Here is a 14,751-nt window from a genome sequence, read left to right on the forward strand (position 1 = left end):
TCTTGATGTGGGAAGGGGGGTAGGCAACTAGAAAGGGGGATTGGAAGGGAACTATGAGTTCATTTTAACCGAAAAAAATAATAATTATTAATCGTACATATTAAACAACCAAATAATTTACCGGAGGATCTGTAGGGGTGACCTGGAGGGTATATTTTTTTCCAAAAAAATCAATATTTGGAATTTTTTATAAATAACAAAAGATCTTTGAAAAAAATTTTCGAAAAACTTATTTTTTGGAATTTTTTTTCAAAAAAAAAAGAAAATTTAAGAATAGCTATGGATTTTTGAATTTGTTCTGTAAATCTGTAATTTCTTGTGAAAAAGTGGGAATTTTGGAAAAAAAATTCAAAAAACATAATTTTTGAATATTGTTTTCTAGAAATTTTTTTGTCAACAATTGTAGATTTTGAAATTTTTTCCAAATAATTAAATTATTAGAAAATGACTAGAAAATCAAATTTTTTCTAAAGATCTGTTCACTTTTGAGTTTTTTGTTTACAAAAAAATTGATATTTGAAATTTTTTGAGAAAAGCTACGGATGGAAAGTTTTTTAGAATTTTAGAATGGCTATGAATTTTTAAAACTTTTGCCAGGGAAATTTAATTTTTGTGAATAACTGTGGATTTTTCAAAAAAATATTTAACAAATACAGTATTTGAAGTTTTGTTCTAACAATTTAATACTTGAAGTTTTTTTTCAAAAATTTTAATGTTTAAATTTTTTGCAAAAAATTAATTCTTCAAATTTTTTTCCAAAAAAACCAAAAACTTTGTCCTATCATACTTCAATTCCATATAGAATCTTCATTTTTCGTCATCTAAGTCAGTTGTAAAGCTTTGAAATGAAAAAATAAATTAATATGGTCAGAATTTAAAACGACTTATACTCATCTCAAATAAATTGTACTTCAACGTGTTGAAAACCTATGAGCATACCCAATTCTTAACCCCAAGAAACTGATGTTAAACAAACTATTTGTTGTTCTTGACCATACTACTGTAATTTTCTAACATCTTATCTTGGAGATTATAAACATTAGATATACGCTAATCCTAAATTTGAAGAAGTATTTGTCTAATGAATTTTTGAATATTTAAATACATCAATAATTATTTACCAAAGTCTTTACACGAAGAAACTGATGTTAAAAAAACTATTTGCACACCATTTAAAGCAAAGACCCAATTGACATATTTCATGCTGTTGTTCTTGACTATATTACTGTATTTATGAATAGATGAAATTTATTCTGAAAAAGTTATTTGATAAATATTTACTCTTACTAATCTAATATTTCAATATTCTATTTTATAATTAGCTTGTTCTTGACACTCTTTACTCATAAAAGGATCTTATTTTTTTAGGAATGGCTCTCAAAATGCTTAAAATCCTCTTTAAGTCACAATTTAAAGTAGGAATGTTTCTCTAAATTGTCTCCACAGAAATTGCTATGTCTCACAAATCGTTGTACGGTGGATTTTCATCTAAAACTGTATTTAATTTTGTTTTGAATGGCTCTAGCTTGATATTGACGCGTAAATGTTCGAAAATAGTCAAGTTAATAAGTAAAGGGAGTCTTCCTTTTAACGCGGTAATGGCCTGGGTATTTGGTTCAGATCATGATTAATCATTGACAATTCTTCATAAATAAACTCATCATTTATAATCTCCATAGCTTTCACGACCGTTTGTGTTTTTTCATCAAGGTTGTTTAAATATTCCCTGATTACTTCCAAGTTATTGAAATAGTAATCAACTGTTTTCAGGCAAGTTCCCTAGAGTGTGAGGATAGGTGCTTCAGGTAAGGGAATTTGGTAAGAAGCTGTTCAGTTCCGTTTTCTTAGCCCGGCATTCAAAAACTTTTTTTTATTTCTGAAGTGAGCTCGTTTGTCTTTGGGAATTCTTTAGTTTCAAGTTCAGCCAACTTATGGAGTCCATGAGGTACACAAAATATATATTTCAATTGGGGGGTAGCATCTTTTGAGCTCGTCAGTCCAAACCAATAGTTAGTTGCGTACTCTGAACAACAAAATTTGCAACTTCTATATTTTATATCATGTTGATTAGATATGAACAACCCAAGAAGCGGCCGCCATCCGAAGGACCCATCAAAATAGCTGTCATCTTTATCTTCAACTTACCCTTTAATTTTAAAGGTTATATCCTTTCTGACAACCTCCATTAATCTATTGGTCCCATTAGCATATTTCTTCATAAACTTTGAGAAAATGGGATTCTCCACGGTGAAAAAAGGTACATTACAAGAAACTAGAGGTCGGTGTTAAAGTTGTCAAAAGCATCCTGAGTCAAATGTTGTTCGTATGCATTAATATTCGTGATGTGGGACGAGATCATTAATTGTCGTTTGACTCTGGTAATTACATCGACAAAATATTTTGTTGTCGTCCGGTTTTAGCTCCAAATTTCATGGTCAACATTAGTTTAAGGGGTAGGGCGAATTTTTTTTCGGCATATCACTAATTTTATTGTACAAACTCAATGGTACTCGGGGAACAATATATTCTTTGAAGAGATGTAGGCACAACAATAATTCGAGAAAGAATGAATAAGTAAGAAAAAAGGGAAATTCTACCAACTGTTTTCCTTTTCTAATCTAAAAACATTAATTTATTTGACCAAAGAGCCCAGCTTTGTATATAACAAAACCTACGTCTTATTTGACTGTTTTGCAGTCTCACAGGGAAAAATTATTTTGTAAAAATAAAATATAATTATTGTGCCTTTTTCAAATAAATTATATATAACAATATAACGTGTAATCCTATACAGACAAATTCCTAAGATTCTTTTTAATGATGTTTTATGTATGTTGTATAATATTTCATTATTTTCCTTGTACTAATTAATTCAATTTTTTGTATCCTACTCAAAAGAGTCCACAATTAACTTTTATTGCCATCTCTCAGAGATTTTGTGGACCTGTGGGGGCCTTTATTGGGAACCCATTCAACTTTGTCCCAGATAAGTAGTCAAAAATATTCAATTCCGGCGAGTTTGGAGGGCAAGAATTCAATGGTACGTACATCTCATGGATCTCTTGGAATAAAGAAAATCGAGTGTTTTTTGACAGGTGTGATAGGGTGCCCGTCTTGCTGCCCGATCCAAGACTGGTTTTCAAAAATGCTGGGGATCCAAGGAAAAACTTTGGCGTGTAAAATACTTATACATACGTTGGCGTTGACCCGTCTGGCCCTGCTTGAATATGAAAGGAAGCAAAACGTACATTCATTACTAAGAACGCCAAGAACCATAACTTCACATGGATACTTGGCTTTCATGATCCCATTTGCGTTATAGGGACTTTTTACCAACCATCTGTTGTTCCTTGAGTTATGCTTCGGAGTTTGAAATTAATTTTTCTTATAGGAGAAGTACCATTTGTGTTGATTAAAGCCTTTGTTCGGGTTACTTTTTATCGCTATGTCAGAGGGGTAGAACCTGTCCCTTTAAATGAGCATTGCTGTGGTACCGTAGATCTTCATTGATGACAGGATGAGTAGTTGAAGAGAAGGCCAGGGTGATGCTTTCATTAATCGCATTTATCGATTTTGGTCGGGATAGCTCACAATTAGTTTTTCCCTCAACAAAAATGGTTGTTTGCAGGGTTTTTTTCATGGGGGGGGGGTTCTAGGTGTTAAATTTTTTTGAAAAAAATCAAAATTTAAATTTTGTCACAAAAAATCATCGTTATATAAAAAAAAAACTTTTAGGAAAAAAATTTCAAAAATCGATAGTTATTCACAGAAAATTTCAAAAAGTAATTTTCAAATATAATTTTTTTGGAAAAAGGTCATAGCTATTCAAAAATATTAAATTTCAAATATTACATTTTTCCAAAAAATTATAATATGAAATATTTTGTAATAAATTTGAAAAATCTATAGCTATTCACAAAAAAATAATAATAATAATTTTTTTTTGCGTCAAGGGGAGTAAAGCCCCGTGAGTCCGCCCCCCTTTGTAGACACCCCTGGCATACCAGTACTTCGGAAGAATTCGGGCTGGTTTTATGGTAACAAGTTTTCTTGGAAATCATCATCGGTGAGTCCTAACTATATTGTTTGCGTTCTCTGAATTTTTGGACGAATCAAGTTGTGTAGCCCACCGCGTTAGCCAAAAATACATTGTCAATTTTAGCATTTAAATTTCACAAAATACACAAATGTTCACAACGTACTTTTTCCTTATGAAAAAAATACGGAGGTATTCTGTCGTAAAGAATCATAATGAGGAACTAACGTATTAGAGTAACATTCGTATCTAAATTACTCTCGATTAGTCTTTTTTTTGTATTAAAACTGGTTTGTTGAGGGAATGAATGAGGCCAAAGAAAATTATGAAGGTTAACAAAAATTACCGTTTAAATTGTTTTAATTATTCTTTTTACATGAAAATTAACCACTTACACTTAAAAATATTATATTTATCTCTTCTCACTCATAATATTTTTTTAGAACAAGTAGTGGGTTTACATTGAAAATGTCTTACGACATTAGATTTTTTATTGTTTCCCAGTTTCTCACCTCAATTTAGAAATTATGTTAAGCCTCTTTTGCCAAAGCTAAATGCAAACAAATCTTCTGAGGCGGCATGGTGCTGTTTATTGAGCCCCATCCCAGAGTTGCAGCTTCTCTATGAAAGAGCTGTGGATTTCCGATCCGTGCTATAGAAGAACTTGTATTATACCGGGTGTCCCGAAAGTCTTGACCGGTACCTTCGATGGCTTTTTTCGAGATCTCACAGACTTTTTATGTAGATGTTGCGTAAATAAAAGTTAAAGCCCGTATTCAGATTAACAAGTTTTGTTTCCATAACATTTCGAAATTCATAATTGTTTTTGACATGGAGGCTAAAAGACATGAAGTAGCTGCTCTGCTTCGTGCAGGAATCAGCCACAAGGAGATCTCTGAGGCCACCAGCATGCCTGCCAGTACCATTGGCAGGATCAAGAGGATGTTGGACAAGGGGGAAGGCCTTGAAGACAAGCCTCGAAGTAGGACCTGTCTTAAAGGCCACCAACGCCACTAAGAAGAAGATCAGGGCCCAGATCAAGATATACCCTCTTCTGAGCATCAGAACAATTGCCAAGAAGAGCAACATGGGTAAGACTACTGCTGCCAACATTATCAAGGTCATTGGGGGCAAGTCCTTGGTCTGCACCACCCGTCCCATGTTGTCCATGGTCAATATGGAGGCCAGATACATCCGATGCAAGAAGATTTTGAACAACATGAAAAGCAATGGGGACAGAATTCTCATTTTTTCCGATGAGAAAACTTTTACAGTGGATCCAGTCTTCAACCGCAAAAAGGATCGCTACATTAGCCTTAATGGTTATGTAGGATCGGAGAAATATGTGTCCATGACCAAGCACCCAGCCAGCCAGCATCATGATGCTTGGAGTTGTTGGCTCAGATGGTGAAGCCATCCATCCAGTCTTCTTCCGAGAGGGCTACAGGTTCACCTCGGAGGACTACATCAAGGTGCTCAAGACCAAGGTGGTCCCATGGATAAGGAAGGAGTATCCTGGTAAGAGGTTGTGTTTCCAGCAGGATGGGGCACCTGCACACACAGCCAAGAACACCCAGAAGTGGTTGAAGGAGAATGTGGAATTCTGACCTAAGGACTTCTGCCCCCTCCTCCCCCGACCTGAACCCCTTGGATTTCAGCATCTGGGCGCACATTGAGAAGCAGGCTAGCCAAAAACGCCACAGCATTACCAAAGCTCTCAAGGCCAGTATCACCAAGGCCTGGGCCATGATGGACACCACCTACATCAAGAATACCTGCTCCACCTTCCGTCCCCGTGTTGGGGCTGTTATGGAAGCTAAAGGCCAAATTGTTAAAGCCATATTATAGATTATAACCAAGCGAAGTTTTTTATCTCTACTTTTAGTCCTTGTAGATCTTAATGAAGTTGGAAGTTAGAAATCAGTCAGGACTTTCCGGACACTCGGTATATACACAGGGATACGTTCATTTTTCATAAGTAGAGTTGTAAAGAAACATACACTGCCGATATTTTATGTTAACAAAAACCCGATTTAGAGTCGCAAAAAATCGGATGGTAACCGGAAATTTTGGATGATTTACGCAGCAACATAAAAACAACATGAAAAAAATGGATTGAAATGAAGTCCTATTGAAAAATTAAACTTTTCTCTATAGAAATGATTTGTTATAAATAGTACTTTCTAAATAGAACTAAATATTGAGACAGTTTAAGAAGAAAGACCTACAAAACATTGACGTTTTTCCAAAAAAGATTATCAAAATAATTTACCCTCTTTTTCTCAATGAATAAATCTAGCACTTGCCCTGATGGTTACCCTGGGCCAGTGATATCGCGTGATAATATTTGGTCGAGGTAGTGGCGTAGCGAAACTTTTGTTTGTCTGCTAGGGACGTCAAGTAAACTCTAATATATATGTACTGAATGCCTAACTATAAAGTTTTTAGTGATTTTATACTTAATAACTTTGGTAGACATTTTTCTAACCCATAAAAAGTATTATTATGTGTTTCTTGCTAAGATTGTCTTAGTAAGCAAAAAATGAGTAAAAAGTTAGGAAGATGTGATGATCCGCGTATAGCGCGCATTTTTGTTTATATTTCCAGTAAGGACAGATCAAATTTTTCTTCTCTTCTCTTCATGCTCCACATGATAGCATTAGAAAAAAAACCACTTACTTTATCTTTTTTATAGGGTAAAATCATTATTTAACATAAAATAATGATTATTTATGTTCTTTAATATTTTTTGATAAAGTAACAAACTTTTGTTTTCTTTCAAACTTTGAACGAGATGTGTAACTTCAAGATGATATTCTAGGAAAATAAAATTTTGCATATGTTATTTCCTTAGTATATCCCAAATTTTCAAAACTAGCCGTAATCGTAATTCGAAAAACAGTTACAAAATGAACCGGCCTACTTTACAACCACTATAAATTCACCCTTTTAACTGAATTAAGAAAGTAAACTCTGCGTAAAGAAAAAAAAGCTCTCAAAAAATGCGCCGTCATTGGTGATATAATAACACCCAATATCTTGTGCATTAAAAAGATTACTCTATGACCAAGTTTCTCCTCAAGCTAACAGGGGTGTTTAGCCCCAAACAGCATAAGATAAAGAAAATGAACACAAATCCGATGTCGATCCGAATTTCTACTCTGATTCCGACAAGGACTTAAACATACAACTACTCAGCAAGTCCTCATTCCGTTTTTCATAAGCAAACACATTTAATCTTCAAAAATAACAGAATAATGATAACAAATTTGGAAAATAAATTGAAACACTTTTAGGATTAGCAACCAGAAAAAATATTGCACATCTTAAGTTTATAATTATCTACAACTCTAGGCATAAGTAAAAATGTCTCCGATACTTATTCTCTAGTCAACAAACTATGAGTCCCACAAGGAGTTTCACTTATGACGACTCTCCATCAAATCCTTAATGTTACTCACAGCTATTCCAGATCGCACTCACTTGTGGTTATACTTTATACCTACATGTGTTCTCTTCAATAATTGAAGAAAAATGATAACAGCTCAGGATAATAAAAACATTAATTTGGTTGTCACTTACTACTAGGAATGGGTTCGTTTAAGGATTATTATTTCAATACTCAGTTTCTATTCATAAGATATACGACAGAAAAAAAAAAAATAAATAAAGAACAAATGATGAAACTTTATAAGATATAATTATAGTTGGGGTTGATGGAATTGTGTTTTGTCCAAGCGCGCCAGCAAATACAACTTCAACTATCTGGTTCATCTGTTTCCTTTCGGACATAAACAAACCTTTATTCATAAATCATACTTGATGGCCGACTGGTAATTTCGAACATACTTATAAGATATCTCAATTATGATTTTTTAACATTACAACTTATCTGAAAATTTACTGCATATAGAAGCTTTCCTTCACCAAAATATAGCTTTGCTTGGTAATATTTCATCAAAATTATATTATCTAGAAAATGTTTTCATGTTAGTTATGATTTATTGTATGATACAAATAGTATTAAATATTAATTGTCATAATATAAAACTTTGGTATGTAAGTATAGAGAAGCACAATTAAGATTATTTGATGACGCAAATAAAATATGTGATGTATATATTAATGGAGAATAGTAACAACAGCAAAGAATAATCAAAATAGTCTAAATGACTTAGTATCAAAGGGTGTTAACGCAAATATAAAGTCATGTGGATTCAATATATATCGAAGAGTCAAAGTTGTAGGAGATCGTAGAACAAGAGCTAAGAAAGATTGTCTTAGACAGTGTGTCTTCCAATTTCCTCATAAGAATAGGAAAGTTTGCCTTCCAAAGAGCGTCGAATGCACAAGATGTGGCAAGAGAGGCCACTATGCAAGAGTATGCCGGTGTCTAAAAGAAAACTCTATTTCCATCCTCAACTCTATTCAAAAATTTGAACTGAATAAATTACCCATCGCTGTATTGAATGTCCATGGGAATTACTTCAAAAATATAACAGCTACATACGACAGTGATGCAATTGTATCTGTCGCTGGATCAAGAGTTCAAAGTAAATATCGACTCCAACCCAATTAATAGCGTATCGTTTAGAATAAATATATCTTCAACTTAAGTTATTTATTTATTTACACACATAAAAAAGGGATTGTTATATATATTATTAATATATAACTTCCTTAAATATAACTTTATAAATGTATATTATATTCTGTAAATTTATGCAAGACAAAATATATTGTTAGTTAGAGAACATCAAACCCATCATTACAGGAAGTGTACTTATAACTTCTTAGTGACCACCAAAGTATGAATAGATAACTTTGGCACGAAATCTAAAGAATAGAAATGAGGCAATAAAGTAACCAATTATTTAAAAAATATTGTTAGTATTTACGCGTTGACAATTAAATGATAACAAAACATTCATTCCATTTGGTGATCAATAATTCCCTCAATTTCTAAGCACTTAGTTTGGACCTCCTTTTCGTATTGATGATATTCGTCATACTAACGACTCTCTCGGCATCACAATTGATAATTGGAGTATTTTTGTCTACAAGGTTTTACCTAGCTGAGAGTTCATTTAGTTTTGTGTAGCCAGGATTCTTTTGAAGCACTTCTTTTAACTTGGTCTTGAATGGCTCTTCCTTCAAATCTTGAGTCAGATTTTCTACTATGGTTAGATTACTATGGTAGATGGCTATTTTTCCTGTATAAATACGGCTTCTTCTGTTAAGGAATCATTATTAATTACTTCTTGTGCTCTTCTGGTTGCTGCCAAATCTTCATCGAGGCTGTTTAAATATTCTCTGATGACGTCAAAGTAACGGTAGTAGTACTCCACTGCTTTTAACCAAGTTCCTTATCTTGTTATAATTGGTCATGGAGGAGGGGAATTTCGTACAAAGCAGTAAATACTCTCTTTGGGATGCTACAGAACATTTAAAGGGATGTTACACGACACAAATAACTTTGCTACGCCCAAATTGAATAATAAACCGTTGAATTCTCCTACATCTCCTTGAATCTTGTGTTTATTGAAGACTTTTTAGTTGTTGGTATGATGGGAGATTATGGAGTGGTGGATTACTTGCCCTAAAGTACAAAATGGGCACGAGGAACCGCAAAAACGTCAAGATATACTTTTATTTTTCATATCATAATTCCACACATCAGTACCTCAGTTCTTAGAAACCCATGAAAAAAGGCACGTTTTCTTCGTCATGATGACGATGTACGTGAGAAAGCAGTAAGGGGAAGTTGCTTTGATGATGATTCGTAAAATACTGAGGAAAATTTGTTTAGAAGATGCAAGCGTACCAACGTTTTTTATTCCTTTTTTTATATAATCTCTTTCAACCAATCAAATTATTTCTTTTTCAACGATTCCAAGAACCCTAATTATAGTATACATAATAAATGATTTTAGAGCCAAATAAAACAACTTAGATCTTCAACGTATATTTATAAATTAATGGTTTTTTTAATTATAATAATTATTGAGGAAGATTGAGTAAGGTACTCTGACCCGGGGGTAAATTAATAACATTTCTCGATACAGAGATCTGTGTTGAAATGTCTGAAACTGTTTATATCCTTCTTTTTCCAAATAAACCTGCCTTAATAAATGCTTTAGACAGAAAATCCGTTTCCTTTAGTGTCATTCAAACTTGTAATGGTGGATTCTTTTCTTTATTTGCTCAACTTTTTCAAGACGAAATATGGTTTCTTCTTTGTCTTGTTTCAACACTACGGCTTGAGTAAACTCTCGACTCAAAGTTAAAGGAGTGATGGACATAATAAAATACCGAATTGGGAAGCTTTAATGTTAAGTTCTTCGTTAATACGAGTGGAGACGAATTTTTTCTTGTAATGAGGTTGGAAGCGTCCGCAACAACTACCTTGAGGACTACATTGGTGGTAGAAGGAAGGATTTGACATCATAGTCCACCCAATAGCATTGTAAATCTTGGAAAAACCTCTGGACGTGGACATAATATATCTAGGAATCTTTTGCAAATCCTTTGATCCCATAATAGTTGACACATAATTGAGTTTAACACAGATGTCAAAAAATGATGGGACTCCGTACCGAGGGGATCATAAAATGCGTTACTTCTCCCACAATAGTTTCTTTGATACGGCCAAAATGATCGAAAATAAAGGCTCTCTGTCCTTCATCTTCAGATTGCAGAGTTCGCAGGAGCAACTGCATGTGCGACTCCAACGCAGATTTGACTGATACGATTAAAAATCTAAGCTGCCATTTTGACTTTTCGTATTCTTCTTTTTTTTAAGAAGCAACTTCAATTTTGCCCACGAATATTATTTATTTATTCAATAAAAAATTTGTGAATATAAATTTATCATTAATGTGTATCATAAAAAATAAATTTCAAATAAGGATTTATACTGTATTTTGATCTTAATTGAGGAAATCCAAATCTTTCATCGTTTTAAATTTAGAACTAGAGATATCACCTAAAGTTCAAATCATACGAAAATGAATGTTGTATTGTTTATTTTCTTACAGATGAGAGCTTATATAAACTAGCCGTAGTCGAAATCGAAAAAAGTTTTTTTAGCATCTTATATGTCTTGTGAAGCGACGTTGGTGTTTTTAAACTTGTTTTGTGTCTTTGTCAATTAATCTCTTAGTCTAATATATATCTAACTTTGAAGTAGTTGGAGGGGGGTCCATTTGCTTCATAAATCAGTGACAGTGGTTTTCAACCTGCTTGGAGGCCCTGTCATTGCATAAAACAAGTTTTGACCCTTATGTTAGTAAATGACGGGAAAATTCACCCAATGGAAATTTACTCCAGGTCAATTTTCCTAAAACTTTATTGTTCTTTTGTGTTTTTTTAACGTCTTTATGCAATTTCTGAAGTACATTAACATACATATTTATACTTTCATTATAAAACCTTAAGTAATTTTAAATTAACTCTATACCCATTCATATAGAGTATATACTTATTCATATTTCATATTTATACATGCAAGGAAGGCCTTTATATTAAAAAAAAAATGATATGATTGTCATGATATGTTATTATGATAGACATTTTGGTGAAAACTTATTTTTTAAGCAATACGTTTTGTAAATAGCTTTTTTTATAAGTCAATTTTTGATGACTTTTTTTTATTATGAATAACGTCTGTTCCTTGACTTTTTATGACTTAAACCTATTTTATGGCTTTTAGTACTAAAAAATTCCCGTACAATGCGGATTTCACATGAGACGGATTGTTCTTGTTCCCAAAAAACCGCGGTAAGTGAGGATCTCCTGTATTTAGTATTGTACATATTTAATAGATATACGCCACTTGCACCCATTATATTTTATTATATCAACTCCAGAAGCCTTTATCGTCCAGACATTGTTTTGATTATAAATCCTTTTATACGCCAGAAAAATATATCAATTTACTCTGCGTCATGATTAGTTGATTTGAGAAAGTCTCTTTATAACACCTTGTAAGGAGTGAGACAATGGATATATACATACTCCTGACAAACAAACAGTTTTATGACTTCAATGCAGAAAGAAAATCCGTCCTTATCAATCATTTTTAAGGTTCAATTTATTTCTTAGGACAATTATACGTGACTCGTCAGCACGAAAGCGAGCTAGACTATTTAAAAAGTGGTCTGAAAAGTTACCAATCTCAACGTGAAGATGATGGCACTCGCAAATAAAAGTTTGTCACATCCATCTAGCATCTGTTGATAGTTAGTCAACAAAGTTTCACCCATTTTGGACCCGTAGTTTATATGTAAATGTCGTTTGAGTAAGTTGATGTGAGTGTTTTTGTGTAAATGGACAAAATCAAGAATTGAGCTGTTATCTTAAAATGTTTGTTTTTGAAAGTGTAACCCTTAAATAGATTAAAAGAATAGAAAACATATAAAGGGTTTTTGTGTATAAATTTGAGGCGTCAAAGTGAATCCAACTCAGAGTAATTGATCCAAAAACAAAAAGTATCTAGTGAACAATTATTTTGGAGAGAAAAACGACGTGTATGGTTTAAAGAGATGGGAGCATCGATGGAAGATGTTTTTAAAGTTACAAAGCGACTATGTTGAAAAATAAACATTCAGAAAATATGTCTTGTATTTTTGTTCGGTTGGAATACATTTCCTGGTGTGAGAGCCAAATAGTCCTAACTCAAAAACTTACTTTACAGAGATAAGTTTAGGAACTCATTACTTTCATTATGAATAATGGTGTTTTTCAATTTTTACAAGAAAAAGTATCTGAGAAATTTATTTCAACAATTTCAATCTTTCTGTTTTGTTAGTAGTTAAATAATATATTAGAATTTTAGAATGAAAAGTTGCCAATCACACTAATAAATGTATTTTTTGTGTTATGACAATTTGTCTGTCAATCCTCCATTTTTATTTGTCCAAGAATTATTATCAATTTATATAATCAAATTATTCTAATTAAACATTTGGGTGTGCAACAAATTGGGTTCTAGGAAAAATGCCCTGTGGAAAATTGCGAGTGGAAGATTGGCCCGGAGAAAATTGCCGTATTTTGTTCAAACTTTATGATGAATAATAAGACAATATAAATTCGTTTAATATTATTTTTGACAAATATCTCAATAAATTTGTTTGTTCCATCCCCCAAAAGAGTACCTTCAAGTGTGAGTAATATTATTTCAATACAATTTCCTTACTATTTCTACTAAGAAATGGATAAAGAGGTTTTGTAAGGAGGGGGATAATTAACTTAGGGTCTCTTAAAGTATGGTTGAATACCCTCCGTATTCAGATTGCCCGAAAGGTAGTTAGAAGGGTTCTTTGTATGTTTTTTTTTTGCAATGGTGGTGGTTTTTAAGGATCCAAGGATACCCTCAAGTACCATCCTCCACCTATGCAAAATTCTTGTCTACCCATACATTTTAAAAGTTTTTTATAATTTATTATCATCATATAAAATACCATGATATGAGGGGAATAACTCTAAGCATTGAGTTATGTGAAATCCGCGGTGTTTGTTGCCACTTTATGTGAGGATCTCCTGTAATTGACTCTAGCATGTCTATGAAATATTGAGCCATAAAAAAACATTATTAAGTAAAACTAGAACTTATTTCATAATCATCCAACAAAATAATGTCATAGATAATTATATAATTATTTATAAGTTATCCATAAAAATGTTTAGAGGACAACTATTAAGAAAAATTATAACGAAATTAAAGAAAGTATAATATACAAATTTCAACATTTTACACTATTGCATTATTTTCAGTTGCTCCCTGCTTTCATTTGGTAGATACGTTGCCTTTCTAATTCTGTATGCATATTTAATCATTATTCCACTCCTAACAAATCTCTCCATAATTGTTAATTATATATTGACCGTCTTCTCCATTCCTCGATGTATTACCTTTTTATTAGAGATTAGGAATTTCCGTCAATTCCCATGCCAACTTTAAAAACGGTTCCTATTCCTTATTAATGACACATTAACGAATAATAAAATGATTTACTTTTCTTAAAGTTTAACTTTTTATTAATTAGGACATATCAATCATAATTATAACGATAATTAGTGATAAATCGTTTGAATACATATCAATCATAATTAAGATTAGAATTAGTGATAAATAGTTTGAAATTAAAATAATTTAAAAAGTTAGTTCCTCTCATTGCTACGAAGTCTATTTATTCATGTTTGGCTCATATATATATATATATATTGTTCAAACTATGTACTCAATAAACTTTAATTTCAATTGATGTACCTGAGTTTTGTTATACAGTTCTTTTATTATTGAACTATTTAAAATAGAAGAAAAAATAATTTTGTCTGGGGCTCTTACAAGTAGGAGCCCCTAATCTTACACATAACTTAGTATATACTATGATCCTCAATTCTTTCCACTGGTTCACCATTTGAAATAGTAAAAATAAAATTCATTTTTTTCTTAATAATTATAATTATATGAGCATAATTAAGTAAACACATGTATCCGTGGAAACGCATTATTGACCCAATTTCAAAAACTGACACTTTAAAAAAGGACCAATTTCGATACATCTGTACACTTGGGTCTCCCGTTAATCAATTTTTTTTGAGCTATGTAAACACAAAAGATCTCAAAATTTGAAAAAAATAGAAAAAAAAAATAGTGAATATTTTGGAGGGCTCTATCGGTCTTCAAAGTTTTGGAAAAAATTACGTCTTCA

General features: G+C 32.3%; 1 long non-coding RNA gene and 1 pseudogene across 1 annotated transcript; both read right to left on the reverse strand.

Moving 5' to 3' along the window:
• Positions 1-8,723: 8,723 nt before the first annotated feature.
• LOC121124431 (uncharacterized) lies at positions 8,724-9,242 on the reverse strand. The gene is made up of 2 exons (XR_005866305.2): positions 8,935-9,242; positions 8,724-8,872 (listed from the first exon to the last, which is right to left on the reverse strand). It is a non-coding gene; the product is annotated as an uncharacterized lncRNA (long non-coding RNA).
• A 794-nt stretch (positions 9,243-10,036) lies between these two features.
• On the reverse strand, positions 10,037-10,807 carry LOC121124077 (prohibitin 1-like; annotated as a pseudogene).
• Positions 10,808-14,751: the final 3,944 nt, after the last annotated feature.

This window comes from Lepeophtheirus salmonis, chromosome 9 (assembly GCF_016086655.4).
Source record: "Lepeophtheirus salmonis chromosome 9, UVic_Lsal_1.4, whole genome shotgun sequence".
In the NCBI taxonomy this organism is placed as follows: Eukaryota; Metazoa; Arthropoda; class Copepoda; order Siphonostomatoida; family Caligidae; genus Lepeophtheirus; species Lepeophtheirus salmonis.